The sequence below is a fragment of the Crocodylus siamensis genome, chromosome 15 (assembly GCF_052110815.1).
Source record: "Crocodylus siamensis isolate JL-2025a chromosome 15, ASM5211081v1, whole genome shotgun sequence".
Taxonomy (NCBI): Eukaryota; Metazoa; Chordata; order Crocodylia; family Crocodylidae; genus Crocodylus; species Crocodylus siamensis.
In genome coordinates, this window is record NC_143409.1 from 21,808,661 (window position 1) to 21,822,175 (window position 13,515).

Below are 13,515 nucleotides of genomic sequence, written 5' to 3' on the forward strand. Positions count from 1 at the left end.
TTTAATGGTTAGTTGTTATGTTGTAGATAATTAAATCTTGTAAATATTTTGAGAATTGTCTGCGAGGGTGCTTGATTGTAAGGGGAGGGTCTCCACTCGGGGGCACTGCAGCAGCTTCCCAGGGGGTCTGGGCAGGGCTACTGGCTACCGGGTACCCCAGGATCCCACTATTCAGGTGAGGGTAGGTGTAGTGTCACACCCAGGGTTACAGATGCATTCAAAATGACAGTCACCAGAGGTACATCATTAGGAATGCCTTGTGTTTCTGCTTTGACTAGAGGGCCAAAATTTGAATTCCAGGACACATGTGATTTTCATTATGCATTTGTGCAACTATTCACAGATTATTTAATGAAATAATCCATGAATTTTTTATGAAATATTTAAGTGTGGGGCCTGAGCTTTCACTGTCTGGAGTCTGTGTTACATATACTTTATTTAACTTTACAAAGAACTCTGAATGAGACTGGAAACCACACTCTTGGAACTCTTAAAATGAAGTTTAACTAAAGCCATAAATGAATCCATTCTTTGTTTTTCCAAAAGCACAAGTTAAAACAATGGTCCAGGAGGAATTGTTCAATATAAAATAACAAATAAAATAATAAAAATAACAAAATCCAACACAAGATGAAAGTCAAGTCATCCAAACCATGCAACAGTTTGAGATTCTTGGTTCACTGGGCTTATAGCAGTAAAACTCCCAACCATTTGTCTGGGGTTATCTGCTGGGTCATCCTTCTGGACGCCTGACACTTGGAATACTTGGGCAACAAGTGGTATCCACACTGGTAGGGCTGAGGATACCAAAAGGTGTTTCTAGAATCTATTATTTTTGATGGTTTATGAAAAGGAATAGCATTTGGTGGCCCTTGAGGCAAATTCCTATTCCAAGTATGAGTTCTCTGGGATTTGTAAGATTCAAACTGTAGTCCAAAGAGAGGGGAAAAGGGAAGAAGAAGTTTTGATGGAGCATCACTTCCCAAACTACTCTTTGTCTACTGTTTCCTTCTTCCTATTTTCTTCTCAAGACAATAGAAGGTTCTGTAATGGCAATGTCTTCTGTCCATCCAGCTCATCATTGCTTGCACAAAAGAGGTCTTGGCATTCAGCTAGCTCTTCATGTTTAAAATATATTTCAATTTCAAGGTCAACATCCTCCTTCATTATCCCAAAGATGTCCACCAAAGTTTCTAGTTCTATGGTGGCATTGTGACAGATTCCCATCCAGCTCCTCAAAAATATGGCACAAGCACTGCCAAAGCTCCAGTTTTGCTCTCCAGTTTTCTTGTAATCTCAGCTCCTTTGCTTTTGTTACAGCATTGCAAAGCTTCTGGTAGTAACCCACTTGGCCATTCATTCGGTGATAACGTCAAAAAATAGCCTTGTTGCCTCTTTCAAGAGAGAGAGAGGAGATACAGGACTTTTACCTAGTTATGACACAGTTAGTGCAATATGCTAACTTTAGGAGCATGCGCCACAAATGGACCAATTAATATTGCCTGCCAGTTGTTAAACAGGGAGGTGGCATCCAGTTGCCATGACTCCAAAGCAGTAGAGAGCACACAGGCAAAAATACTTGTTAGTCTTTATGGGATACAAGGCAGCATGAAACAGCAGCTGAAGGAAAACAGTGTGCAGTACAGACAACCCCACAGAAATATTGGTAAATATTAGCTTACTACACAACCAACTTAATACAGCTTCAAATAGGAGCACAGAATATGCACTTTCATGCCTGGTAACATAAAGTAGAAATTTAGTTGTGTCAACAAAGGCCACTTTAATAGAAAGAAACTTATCCAATTATAAACTAACCTCCTTCACTCCAACCCCAATACACTACAAGCAAAGGGAATAAAGTGGCAATTGAGTTTTACTACATTTAAATGGATAAGGAGAAGTAGCATAATAAAGAGCTATATAAAAATGTAATCTCAGTTGTATATTTCTTTTATAAATCAAAGAAGGAAACAACAATTTCTGACCTGATTTGATTAATACATGACTATATATTTAACAGTGGTCAGAAGCAAAACTAATATAATTGTTTTAAGGATGAAACCAACCGGTCTTGGGAGGTGTGGTAATGGAATATGCTATCAAATGCAACTGCTTAATCAACAGAAGGTGTCTACCCTCAGTGCCACATCTGGTCTTTTCTCTTTCTCTAGGCCAACTATTATTTCCAATCCTGCTAGGTTAATTTAAATAGTAAAACCTATAATCAAGATTCTATTTTAATACTAAGTAAGCAAATAGCAGTCAGAAACTAATATTAAGCTACCATTTGATAGAGGTTTTAAGATCCTCTGGGCCCAAAGTTCAGCCTACATGTCTACTAACTATATGCAACATTTTTAAGTAGCACAACATTTTCTGGCCAGTTTGGTTATGTATTTCAGTATTTTAAATAAAGTAAATATAACAATACTTCAAGCTAACAAATCAAGTAATGGAAAGCCATATGTCCCAGAAACAAGACTTTGTCTCATCATGGAAAGTAAGAGAGTACCTGTTACAATCATACCTATTCTATACCTTTCCAGTGATTGTGCTCCACATTTTTAATTTGTACATAACCTTTATTAGGTGCACCAATTTCAGTGGACCTATGCCAATTTACACCAGCTGAAGATCTGGCCCACTGACATCAATACCCATGCTTTATTGTTATCAGTTTCACACAGAAATCTATAGACAAGTCTAGTCAAAATAGAACTTGAAAATATTAAGATGTATATATTCAAATGAGTCACAACCTAAATTCCTTTAAGAGAATACAAAATCTGCGTTTCTGTGCCTGCAGAAGTTGCCTCAAATCTGAGAATCCAGTTCTTAACTACCTGATCTGCACCCAGGGTTCAGCAGAGCACAATTTAGTAGAGATTAGCATTCTGCTTGGAGAAGGAGGCCAGCTGCTGGTAGGAGGAGTTCACACATTGCTCCCATTGCAGCATCTATTACAGACGGTTGAAAATTGTCACATTTAAATGGCAGAACATTTTACCCAGTTGTTTTTCATAAGTTCTAAATCATACATGGTGGAGAGGCTCAAAACCTAATGGGGTTGACCGAAACAGTCAGTAAACTGATACTGGTTTAGGTAGACTGAAACCAGGTACCTCCCACTGGAGGAGGAAAGAGAGGTGATGAGAACCCAGATTGCCTACCCCAGCTGACAAGAGAATTCAAAGCTCCCTTCTGTTCTCAGCAGAGGAAGGAGTGGCACCCACCCATATTTAACTCTTGTGGCTTCACAAAGACCTTGAATTTTTCAATGGCTGCTCCCAGCAGGCCCACTGTTCCTGTTGCCACCACCTCTGCTTACAAATGACATCAAATTCATAGCCTAGAACAGATATAGACCTGTGTGGTCTAGTTGCCAGCATCACTGGCTGAATGATACCCAGTTTAATGAACAACCCAGCTTAGAATCTGTCAACAATACTTTTGCAAATTTGGCTCACGTTAAATGAAACCTATTAAGGCAGTGTCTTGACTGCTTTTGTCAAGCAAAAAGTTACTTCCTCACCCCACTAGAAGTACAGAGAATCATAATTTACCCTTTTGGGGGCTGGTTTTATTCACAAAAGAATCACTAAGTGAAATATTACCCAATTCAACCCCAACCATCTCTCCAAGAGATGTTCAAGCCACAGCTTTGGCACTCTCTCACTCTGGAAAACAACTATCAGGATCCTTGCAAGCAGATAGAAAATAAAGCAACTGCTATAGTCAAGGAGCAGGTTCATCTGCTGCTAACAGGATGAGGTTTTCAGCAAATGTTGCCAGTTGTTAACAGGCAGAAAATAAAACATGTACTTGGGAAGGAAGGAAGAAGTATTTGATCATTCTAGGTGATGTTTTATTTGTAACATCTAGTAGCATGTTATCTTAGTGTTTTGCTCAGTGACTTTTACTGATAGACATTTCATTTAAAATATTAAATTATGAAGCTGGATTTAGAAAGCAAATAGAAACACCTTTACTCTATAAAACAATTTAATATAAAAATCTGATTGAAATCCAGACTCCTGTACAATGCAATGCTAAGCATTTTCAGCATCACATGACACCAAGCCTTCCAATACTAACATAATGAAATCAGTATTTTTAATGAGATGACAGAGAAGCCCCCCTCATTGTCCCACAGTTAGGAAAAAGAATGCACGGTACTTTGACTGTCACTGTGAAAAGGTTATCTGTATAACCGAAAGCAATTCAGCTATTCAACAGACTGGATCATATGAGCAATGGCCAAAGCAATGAACAGATGTAAGAAGGAAAAAGACACCCCTGAGCAAATGACAGCTTGATTACCACCTGCTCCCTAAGGGGACTATTTCTGAATACTTCTGCAGAGGTACTGAGCAATTTTTTGGAGATATTATCTTCTACGTTATCAAGATTGCATTGGATTTTGCCAAAGGTGCGCTGTGGCTAAGTCCAGTGCTGGCAGTGCCTGGAAGATTTAGGTTTAAGTGATTAATTGATACCTTTTTCCTCTATCTTCAGCATAAAGACTTTGGAGCTCAGCAGCTGGTTCTTCAGGAAATTATCCCTTAACTCTTGTCCTTCAGGGCTTTAGAACAATGCTTCTTGCAGGAGCCACGTTTTTTCCCCCCTTTTCCTTATCTGCACCACCCTTTGTTTAACCCTTTTGATTGATTTTTTTCCCCCTTCTTGGATAGATGAGATCATCACCTCTACCAGATTCCTCCAAACTGATTGTAATTAATAATCACAGCCTGAACTACACTATTTACTTGCTGGGCAGCTGTATTTTTCCTGCAATCAGTGACTGAAGGTGACACTGACATTCTGGGAGGGAAAAAAAAACCTAGAGAATCCAAGATCTCATTGTTCTAATTTCTTTACTTGGCTAGTGTTAGAAAACGACATCATTAATTATGTTAATTTCAGGCCATTCTAGGTAAACTAATAAAATACACTAATTTTAATTTTCTGCTGTCAATTTTAACGGAGTTCAAAAGTAATTTTGAGTTACACATGAGATCTTGCTGGCTCCGGCCAATAGAGATGGGACACTGGAGAGACACAGATTGCCCAGTTTTCTCTTGTAATTTTTACTCCAGAAATAGTTTTTAGTTAACAAACCAATTATAAGCCCCTGTATATTCCAGGCTATGCCTTGGAATTTGCTGGGGAATCCACCCCTACCCATTGAATCATGCTCCAAACCATAAAATGTTAATTTAAAAAAGTTTCTCCTGCTCAGGATTATGAGGACAATGGAAATGCATGCAGCTCTTTCTGCATGAGTTTGCAGACCACTAACTCTGAGCAATGAGAGTTAATGACTTTGTGGGATTCTGACACTCCACTTGCATGTGGCATTAAATCAGAAGCCTAACAATGGTGCCCCAAACAGTCCAAAGAAGCAAGAACGCTAAGTGCCACCAATAGGATCACAACCGTTATCATGGTATGCTGAAGTACATAAGAAGTGCTGGACTGCGTCAGACCCACAGGTCCATGTAGCCTGCTGGCATCCTGTTTCTCTCAGTGGCTGAGAGTGGGGAAGGGGAACAGTGTACACCTGCACATAAGACTGACCTGTCCCTTGCCTCTCTTCCCTAACAGCTTTCAGCATTACAACTTAATTTGCACATTGCACCATGTTTAATACCCACCAATAGATCTACCCTGCATTAATTTTTCCAAATGTAATTTGTGCACTTTCTTGTCACTGTGGAGCGATGACTTGCAGCACAGACAGAAAGTTGCAGAAAGGGGCAGTGTGCAACAGGGAATGCTGGGCTCTGTGATTCTAGCTCAGCAGCCTGGAGGGTTGTCCACATGTGGCTCCCATTGCTACTACTTTGGTTTCTGCAGGTTCAAGTACATTACAGGGAATTTTTCTAAGCTAGAGGTGAAGGATGTCATGAGAATGGGACAGGTTTGGGGTCCTTGGAGCACTGGACAGGAGAGGTTTACTGAGCTCTTGAAATGTGGGTACAAGAAGAAGGAATGGAATCTATTGATGAACGGAGCTGCGGGTAGAGTCATGAGTAAAGGGAAATTTAATAATAGCAGTGTACCACAAAATCCTTGTTGCAATATGCATGCCCTTGCAGAATAGTCCACTGTACCAGTTGCTCAGCTGATGCAAGATATTCTTGATCTGTTGACTTAAATGGTACTTCCAAGGTAAGTTATAGGGACTGGTTCGCTAGTTAGCTGGAACTGTAATATTGCTGTATCCCTTCTACATGCTAAGAAACAGTGTCTTCTGTTAAAAAACACACATATTTCTTTCAAATGAAGGCTTCCTTTACCTACCATGCACAGAGATTAGAATTGGGTCTGCATGCATGATGATAATTTTACAGAATAAGAGATTCTTGTTTAAATAAATACCAGAAGTCCCATTTATCTGTATACAGCATGTCACTGCTTGAAATTGTTCTTTTAGAATAACATATAAGCAATCACTCAAAACAAAGGGCTACCTAGCCATTCAAGTTCTGAAGTTTGGAGTCACCAGCCTGGAATAATGTGAATTAGTTAGCTAATCAGGCAGAGTTGCAAGCATTTGTCAGCTGGTAATCTTCTTCTGTGACATTGCAGGACATTCTTTCCCCACATGGGAGCATCCTCAGTTTATCCTAAGGAAAAAAATACATTCAAACAACACTGTTAACCTTGTGGAACACTGTCAAAGAGAACTGCAGAAACTTGAAAGCACCAAAATCTTTATAAATGAAAAGAAAAACATTATTAATATAGAACTATACTGATTGGCAAAGAAATCCAAATCTATCCAATGCAGAAGGAAATGGACAAGAGTTCTCAAATGACAGCTTTTGTTTCCCTGAAATAGATAGAGACAATTTTTATCTTTCTAAAAATCAGGTTGGATTGTAGACAGTTTAGCCTTATAATTCTGTGTGGCAGTATCATATTACTGAGGGAATAATCAAGTTGGATAAAAATTGAAGGCTGCCATAAGGCTTCCTTTGTGACTACTGTATTCTGAGAACTCTGGCTAAATACAGGATCTACAGAAGCTAAAGCACCTATATGATGTTGCCTAGTAAAACTGTTTGTAAAGTGTTTTGAACACATAAAGGGCTAAGAATTTTTCGAACATTTAAGTGCTCATCACAAATCAAAGGAATGTCAAACTCCCTCTCTGCAACACAGGAGTCTGTCAAAGACAAGAAAAGCAAGATTATCATTTCAAATGAAAAATGTATGCCAAGATCTACCAAGTGCCCTCATTCCTGTAAGTTCAAGCAATTAGCTGTGCCCTGGGTCCTGCTGCTTACATGCAGCTGAAGAGATGTTCCTCTGGGTTGATGTCTGAAAGTGTTGAGACTGGCATTATAATTTTCCTCTTATAAACCTTAATGACAAGTTGCTGGTATTTGAAGGTGTTAAATATGGAATTGTATGGACTTGCTCTGCTATGTAAGCAATATCCTCTTTGTTAGGATTTTATAAGACTCATAAAGATGATTTTATAAGAATCACCCTCAGCCTCATTCAAAAAAAGTAGTTTGGAGCCTGAAGTGCTTTGAAAGGGCTGTAAAAATAAATACCTTATGCCCGTAGATCTTGCATTTAGAGAAAAAACAAGTGGAGATTTTTGTGACATCTACCTGGCTGGAGACCTGAAAGAGAGATCTCAAGAACAAGCACCACAATGTTGCTGTGTAAAAGTGGAGTGACACTTAGTTGGTAAGAAGTCTGACCTGATCTTGTTCTGACAGGATCTGGTTGAGAAGATGGTGCCAGGTAATTAGTTTTAAATAATGGACCTGGGCAGTGTTTTGTTGCCTTAATATACATCCACTGATTTCACCAGGATTCGTTCAGACTGAAATAGCTAGAGACATACATGAGAATTTGGTTTTATTTAATTGACAATGTTTTGGAAACTGTTCCTATATAACATACCAAAGCTCCATCTCCATAGCTAAAAATCTTGTCCAGGTTCTCATTACCATGTTCTCAGTTACTGCAACATCCTTCTCTATGGCCCAGACACAAGCAATCTTGCTCTGCTCATCTCCCACTAGGATGCCGCTGCAAAGATCACTTTCCTACTCCACTGTCGTGATCATGTTATTCCTCTCCTCACGACCCTCCACTGACTCCCCCTTTATCACATCACATCCTGAGAGTGACTGTCTTCCCTTTGGGGCTCCTCACAGCCTATGCTCTCTTATTCAGTATTGGGAACTTGACTCCTACCTCAAAGCAGCCCTGATGCCAAAATGCATCACCTACTTGTCAAATTTTCAGACAGGCACCTCCATGCATTCTCTCCCTCACACATGGAAGACTCTCCTTGTAAATACCTGTGGAGTATCTTTGTTGTCATCCATATCATTAAAACTCTCTCTTTTACCAAGGCTAGTTAGGCTGCTGGTGCTCTATAACTTCTGCCTATTAAGCAAGCTAATAAGATTTTGTTCCCCCTTCCTCCTTCCTCTGTTCTCTCTTCTTTCAGCTTTCTTCAGCAGGGACCATCTCTTTATTCTGTTGTAGCATCTATCACCAATCAGGTTTCAGTCCAGCACTAGGGCTTCTAGGACTTGTCTAGTCTGCAGCAGTGGTGAGGGTCAGTAAAGATGGGGCTGGACACATCCTGCTCATACCACATGCACTGAAGTGTTCCAAACCTGGAAGGTCACCAGAAATGTCATTAGGCTCCTGCCCTGTAACCACTCTCAGGACCTCTAGACAAAGTTTTGAGAGCAGGCACCAAAGGACAAGTGGAGTACATCCAGGTTTGGAGTGCATAGTTTCATAGTTTCTAGGGTCGGAAGGGACCTGAGTAGATCATGTAGTCCAAACCCCTGCCGTGGCAGGAAAGCGTACTGGGGTCAAATGACCCCAGCTAGGTGTACCTCTAGCCTCCTCTTAAAGACCCCCAGGGTAGGAGCCTGCACCACTTCTCTTGGAAGTTGGTTCCAGATCCTAGCCACCCTGACTGTGAAGTAGCACCTCCTGATATCTAGTCTGAACCTACCCTCTGCCAGCTTGTGACTGTTATTCCTGGTCACTCCTGGCAGTGCTCAGGGGAACAGGGACTCCCCCAGTGCCTGCTGATCCCCCCTGACTAGTTTGTAACAGGCCATTAGATCCCCCCTTAGCCTTCTCTCGTGGAGGCTGAATAGGTTCAGGTCCCGTAGCCTCTCCTCGTAGGGCCTGCCCTGCTGCCCCTGATCATGTGAGTTGCCCTCCTCTGGACCCTCTCCATGTTGTCCACATCCCTCCTGAAGTGCGGCGCCCAGAACTGGACGCAGTACTCCAGCTGCGGCCTGATCAGTGCCGCATAGAGGGGGAGGATCACCTCCTTGGACCTGCTCGAGGTACATCTGTGGATGCATGACAAGGTGCGGTTGGCTTTCCTGACTGCATCCCCACACTGCCGGCCCATGTTCATCTTGGAGTCAATGGTGACTCCAAGATCCTTTTCCACCTCTGTAATGACAAGAATGGAGTTCCCCAACCTGTAGGTATGGTGCCGGTTGTTTGTCCCCAGGTGCATCACTTTGCACTTGTCAGTGTTGAATCCCATCTTATTCTCATCCACCCACCCTTGTAACCTGTCTAGGTCTGATTGCAGCCTATTCCTCCCTTCTAGTGTGCCCACATCCCCCCACATCTTAGTGTCATCAGCAAATTTGAACAGGGTGCTTTTTACTCCCTTGTCCAAGTCACTGATGAAGATGTTGAACAGTGCGGGCCTGAGGACCGAGCCCTGAGGAACCCCACTGCCCACATCCCTCCAGTGCAGCAGTGGATTCAGGTGGGGCTTGGCTATCTCTGTTGGGACTCACCACTGCCATGGTGTAGACAAGCCCCTCAGTGCTATGAGTAACACAAATTATTAACAGCAAAGTCTGAACCTAAAAGGACTAGCTGATGACTAAATACTACCAATGCTCACTTCCCTGTAAAATGAAGCAATCGCTTCCTACTGTGCCAATTAGGACAATTTCCAGTGATGGTCTGGTTTAACTTCTGACATGGTGTGGAAATACGTATTTTCTATAGAGAAGGAAAATTTAGAGCAGACCTCTCAGTAAATCTGGGCCTTCATTCTTTGGTCCCTCCCAGCCATGGGGTGTGGACAAACTACTTTTAAACAGTTTTGAAAGAGAAGAGGGAGCTGCCACTCAGGAGGACACATCAGCTGTTATGATCAAGCTGTTACCTCTGCATGATCCTGGAGTGATACATGTGAGCCAAATCACTGTCACTTAACCCTAAATGAAACAGGTTTAGAGTTGTGACAGTTTTGCTACACTTTTATTGCCTGCAGAGGCAACATAGCTACATTGTAACTACTTGTATCAATATCATTTGATATATCCATCTGTGGTCTGTGCTTTCCCCAATATTGCCTTCTTCCAGCAGTTGTCTATCTCTGTTGGGACTCACCACTGCCATGGTGTAGACAAGCCCCTCAATTTCCCCAATATTGCCTTCTTCCAGCAGTTGCTGTCTAGCACATGATTGTAGCAACTCTGGCATTGGCTGGATGGAACCTATTAAACATGACAGTTTGTTTGGGTAAAGAAAAGATAATCCAGGTTTCCTCAGCTCTCCTTTTTTGCCCTCTGTCTGGTCCCAAGGGTCCCTTGGCATTTGTAAGGTGGTGTTAGGATATGTGAAAGCCCTTTTTTCCTTTAGATTGGCATTATCAGCAGGGATCCAGGTTTTCCATTCACCACAGAAAAAAGCGATAAAACCCAGACTTTCTTATTTTATGGAGAAAAATGTGGGAAACAGTAGGTTTCCCTTTGCAGGTCTGCAGAGTTTCAGCCTGCAAGGGGCTAGAGGGAGCGGGAAGAGGCAGTCAGGCAAGGGGTGCCATGTGCATGCGCACACATGTACGTGGCTACCAGGCAGCCTTGAAAGCAGCTCCCTGAAGGTAAGTCTGGCAGAGGGGAGTGGGAGGTGGGGCTCAAGGCCTCTATACTGAGGGAGGGAGAGATAGATAGAGCCTGCTGGGCAGGGCTGGGGTGCTGCCCAGCTGGGGAGGTGTCTGGGGCCTGGGACTGGAATATGCGGCCGCAGGGCCTGGGCAGGGAGTGGGATGCAGCCATGGATAGCTCAGCCAGAGGTGGGAGATGGGCTGTCTCCCTGCCACTGTGCGCACTCCCAGGGGGTATCATGGGGGGCACATGCCCCCCATAGTCATGCATAGGGCAGGGGTGGGGCTGCCTGCTGAAGACTCAAGCTCTCTGCCCTGCTGCCCTTCCCCCAGGGCCTCTGGGGCCCAGTGGGCAGAACAGGGAGAGGAAGCTTGGTGCCACCACCATGAGCACTGTGCTGCCATGGCTAAGCACCCCTTTTCCACCTAGCAGCAGCAGGGGTGGTGGCACAGAGTTGTGCCCTTCACTGCTGCCAGACTGGCAGAAGCCACTTGGCCATGGCAGTGCAGGGCTCCCAGTGGCAGCAATGAGCTTCCCCACTTGGCCCTGGTCTGCCCTGCCATGCTGAATCCCACCTGATGAGTTATGGAGGCCCTGGGGGCAAAGCAAGGACCCCAAGCCCACAGTGGGCAGCCCACATCTGTGCCCCACAATGGGTTTCACCCTGGCTATGCCACCCATACGGAAGGAGGAGGCTCCGTGCCCCACTCTGATACAGCAGCTGCTGCCTCCCTCAGGCAGTAGCTGAGTCTCAGGCGCTGCTGCAGAAGGTAGGAGGCTGCAGGCTCAGGTCCCTGGTCCCATAGCCCTGGCAGCTGGGGGCCCCTTCCAGCATGGCTGGGGAGTCAGGGGTCTGTGGGTGGGGAGAGAGGGGCACCAGCAGGGCCAGGGAGCTATGGGTGGGGAATAAGGGGCAATGGCATGGGCAAGGCACTGGTATATCAGGGCTGCTTAGTAGGGCTGTGGGAAGCTTCGATCCCTGATTCGATTTGGTTTGATTCAGTGACTGAATCTCCAAATCTGAACTGAATCAGAGGACCCTTTAATCTCTCTAAATTGATTCAGAACCCTCTGAATTGATTCAGAGAGATTTGGACAGATTCAGCGATTCGGATGTAGACACAGCTTTAAATGTTTTTTCTACATACCTCTAGGTAGCAGGGGCTCTGAACACTGCAGTGCTGGGGCAGATGCAGCGTTCCACAAAAGCACGAGGGGCTCCCAAGCGCGCTTGGCAGCAGACCCGGAAGTGGAACAGAAGCACTTCTGGACCACTTCCTGGTCCACTGGGGAGTGCATGGGGGGGACCCACCCCCTCCTGGCTTGGCAACTGGTGCCTCCTGGGTCTGGGGGGGCACCTATGGTCCCCCTGCAGCCAATCGCCTAGCTGGTGGGGTGGGGGCACAAGAGGGCCCCCCAGTACGTTCCCCAACAGACCCGGAAGTGGACCAGAAGTACTTCCGGTCCACTTCTGGGTTCTCCCCCAAGCATGCTGGGGAGCCCCCCCCGCGCTCCTGTGGGACACTCCATCCGCCCTAGCACCGCAGTGATCACGAGCCATGTCTGCTACCTCATGGTATGTAGAAAAAATTTTTAAACCTGTGCCTGTATCCAAATCACTGATTCACCGAATCAGCATTGAACCTTCAGATTCAGATTTGGCCTAATCAAATCAGGGACAGTGATCTGAATCAATTAATCGAATCATTGTCTCTGATTCAAGCCAAATCCAAATCAAATAGGGCCCTTTTCACACAGCCCTACTGCTTAGCACCACAAAGCAGTGGTGGGGACCCTTGTCCTGGTGAGCAAAGGGGCTAGGGATGCTCTGATTTTCCATGAAAAAAACCCCAAAATTGTATGTCAAAATTTATAGTGATTTAGAATTTATTTTATTATAGTGATTGAGACACTCGTGGGCTTCCAAGTTGCTTTAAAATTGTAAATATATCAATGAAATCAATAAAACATTGTGTGCAACTGATACCTATATATATATATATATAGAGAGAGAGAGAGAGAGAGAGAGAGAGAGTTATTTCACTTTAATCATGGAAAAACCCAACTTTTGGTGTTTCTGATCAGAGAATTTGTGATTTTTTTAATGAGAGAATTTGCCATTTTTAAACAAAGAAAACCAGGATCCCTGATTATCAGGGAAGGACAACCTGAAGAGATTGGTTCAACTACAGAACAGCTGTCATATTCAAGGCCTTTGGTAACTCCTGCCTGCAGACTGCTTTGAGAGTGAACCATCTTATATACAGGATTATGTGAGAGAACTACCATAGTCAGCAACAGAAGTATCCAAAAAAATCCCAAGGTCACAGGTGAAAGAAAACAATAATTTTCAACATGTCTAGGGACAACTTCTCTTACCCCTCACTGAAAAAAGTTGCACAGAATCCAAACTTTTAGACCCAGCTTGGAAAAAAAAATTTCTTGGTTTCTTTCCTGATCCTCTGTTCTTTCTCAGAGATACTGACCATGCTACAGTGAGCATGGTCAAAGAGACACTGCCAATATGACAACTGGCACAGCAGATGAAAGCAAGTGACTGTACATCAGCTGTTACATTGCATTCAAATGCTTCCAG

The 13,515-nt window shown here is 43.6% G+C and overlaps 1 long non-coding RNA gene across 1 annotated transcript in view; it reads right to left on the bottom strand.

The window, feature by feature from the left end:
- Positions 1 to 301: 301 nt before the first annotated feature.
- The window catches only part of LOC149852220 (uncharacterized), a 133,695-nt gene continuing 120,481 nt past the window's right edge, over positions 302 to 13,515 (bottom strand). Inside the window, exon 10 of the long non-coding RNA XR_016439438.1 lies at positions 302 to 6,632. This is a non-coding gene — a long non-coding RNA (uncharacterized LOC149852220). The remainder of the gene's footprint in view (positions 6,633 to 13,515) is intronic.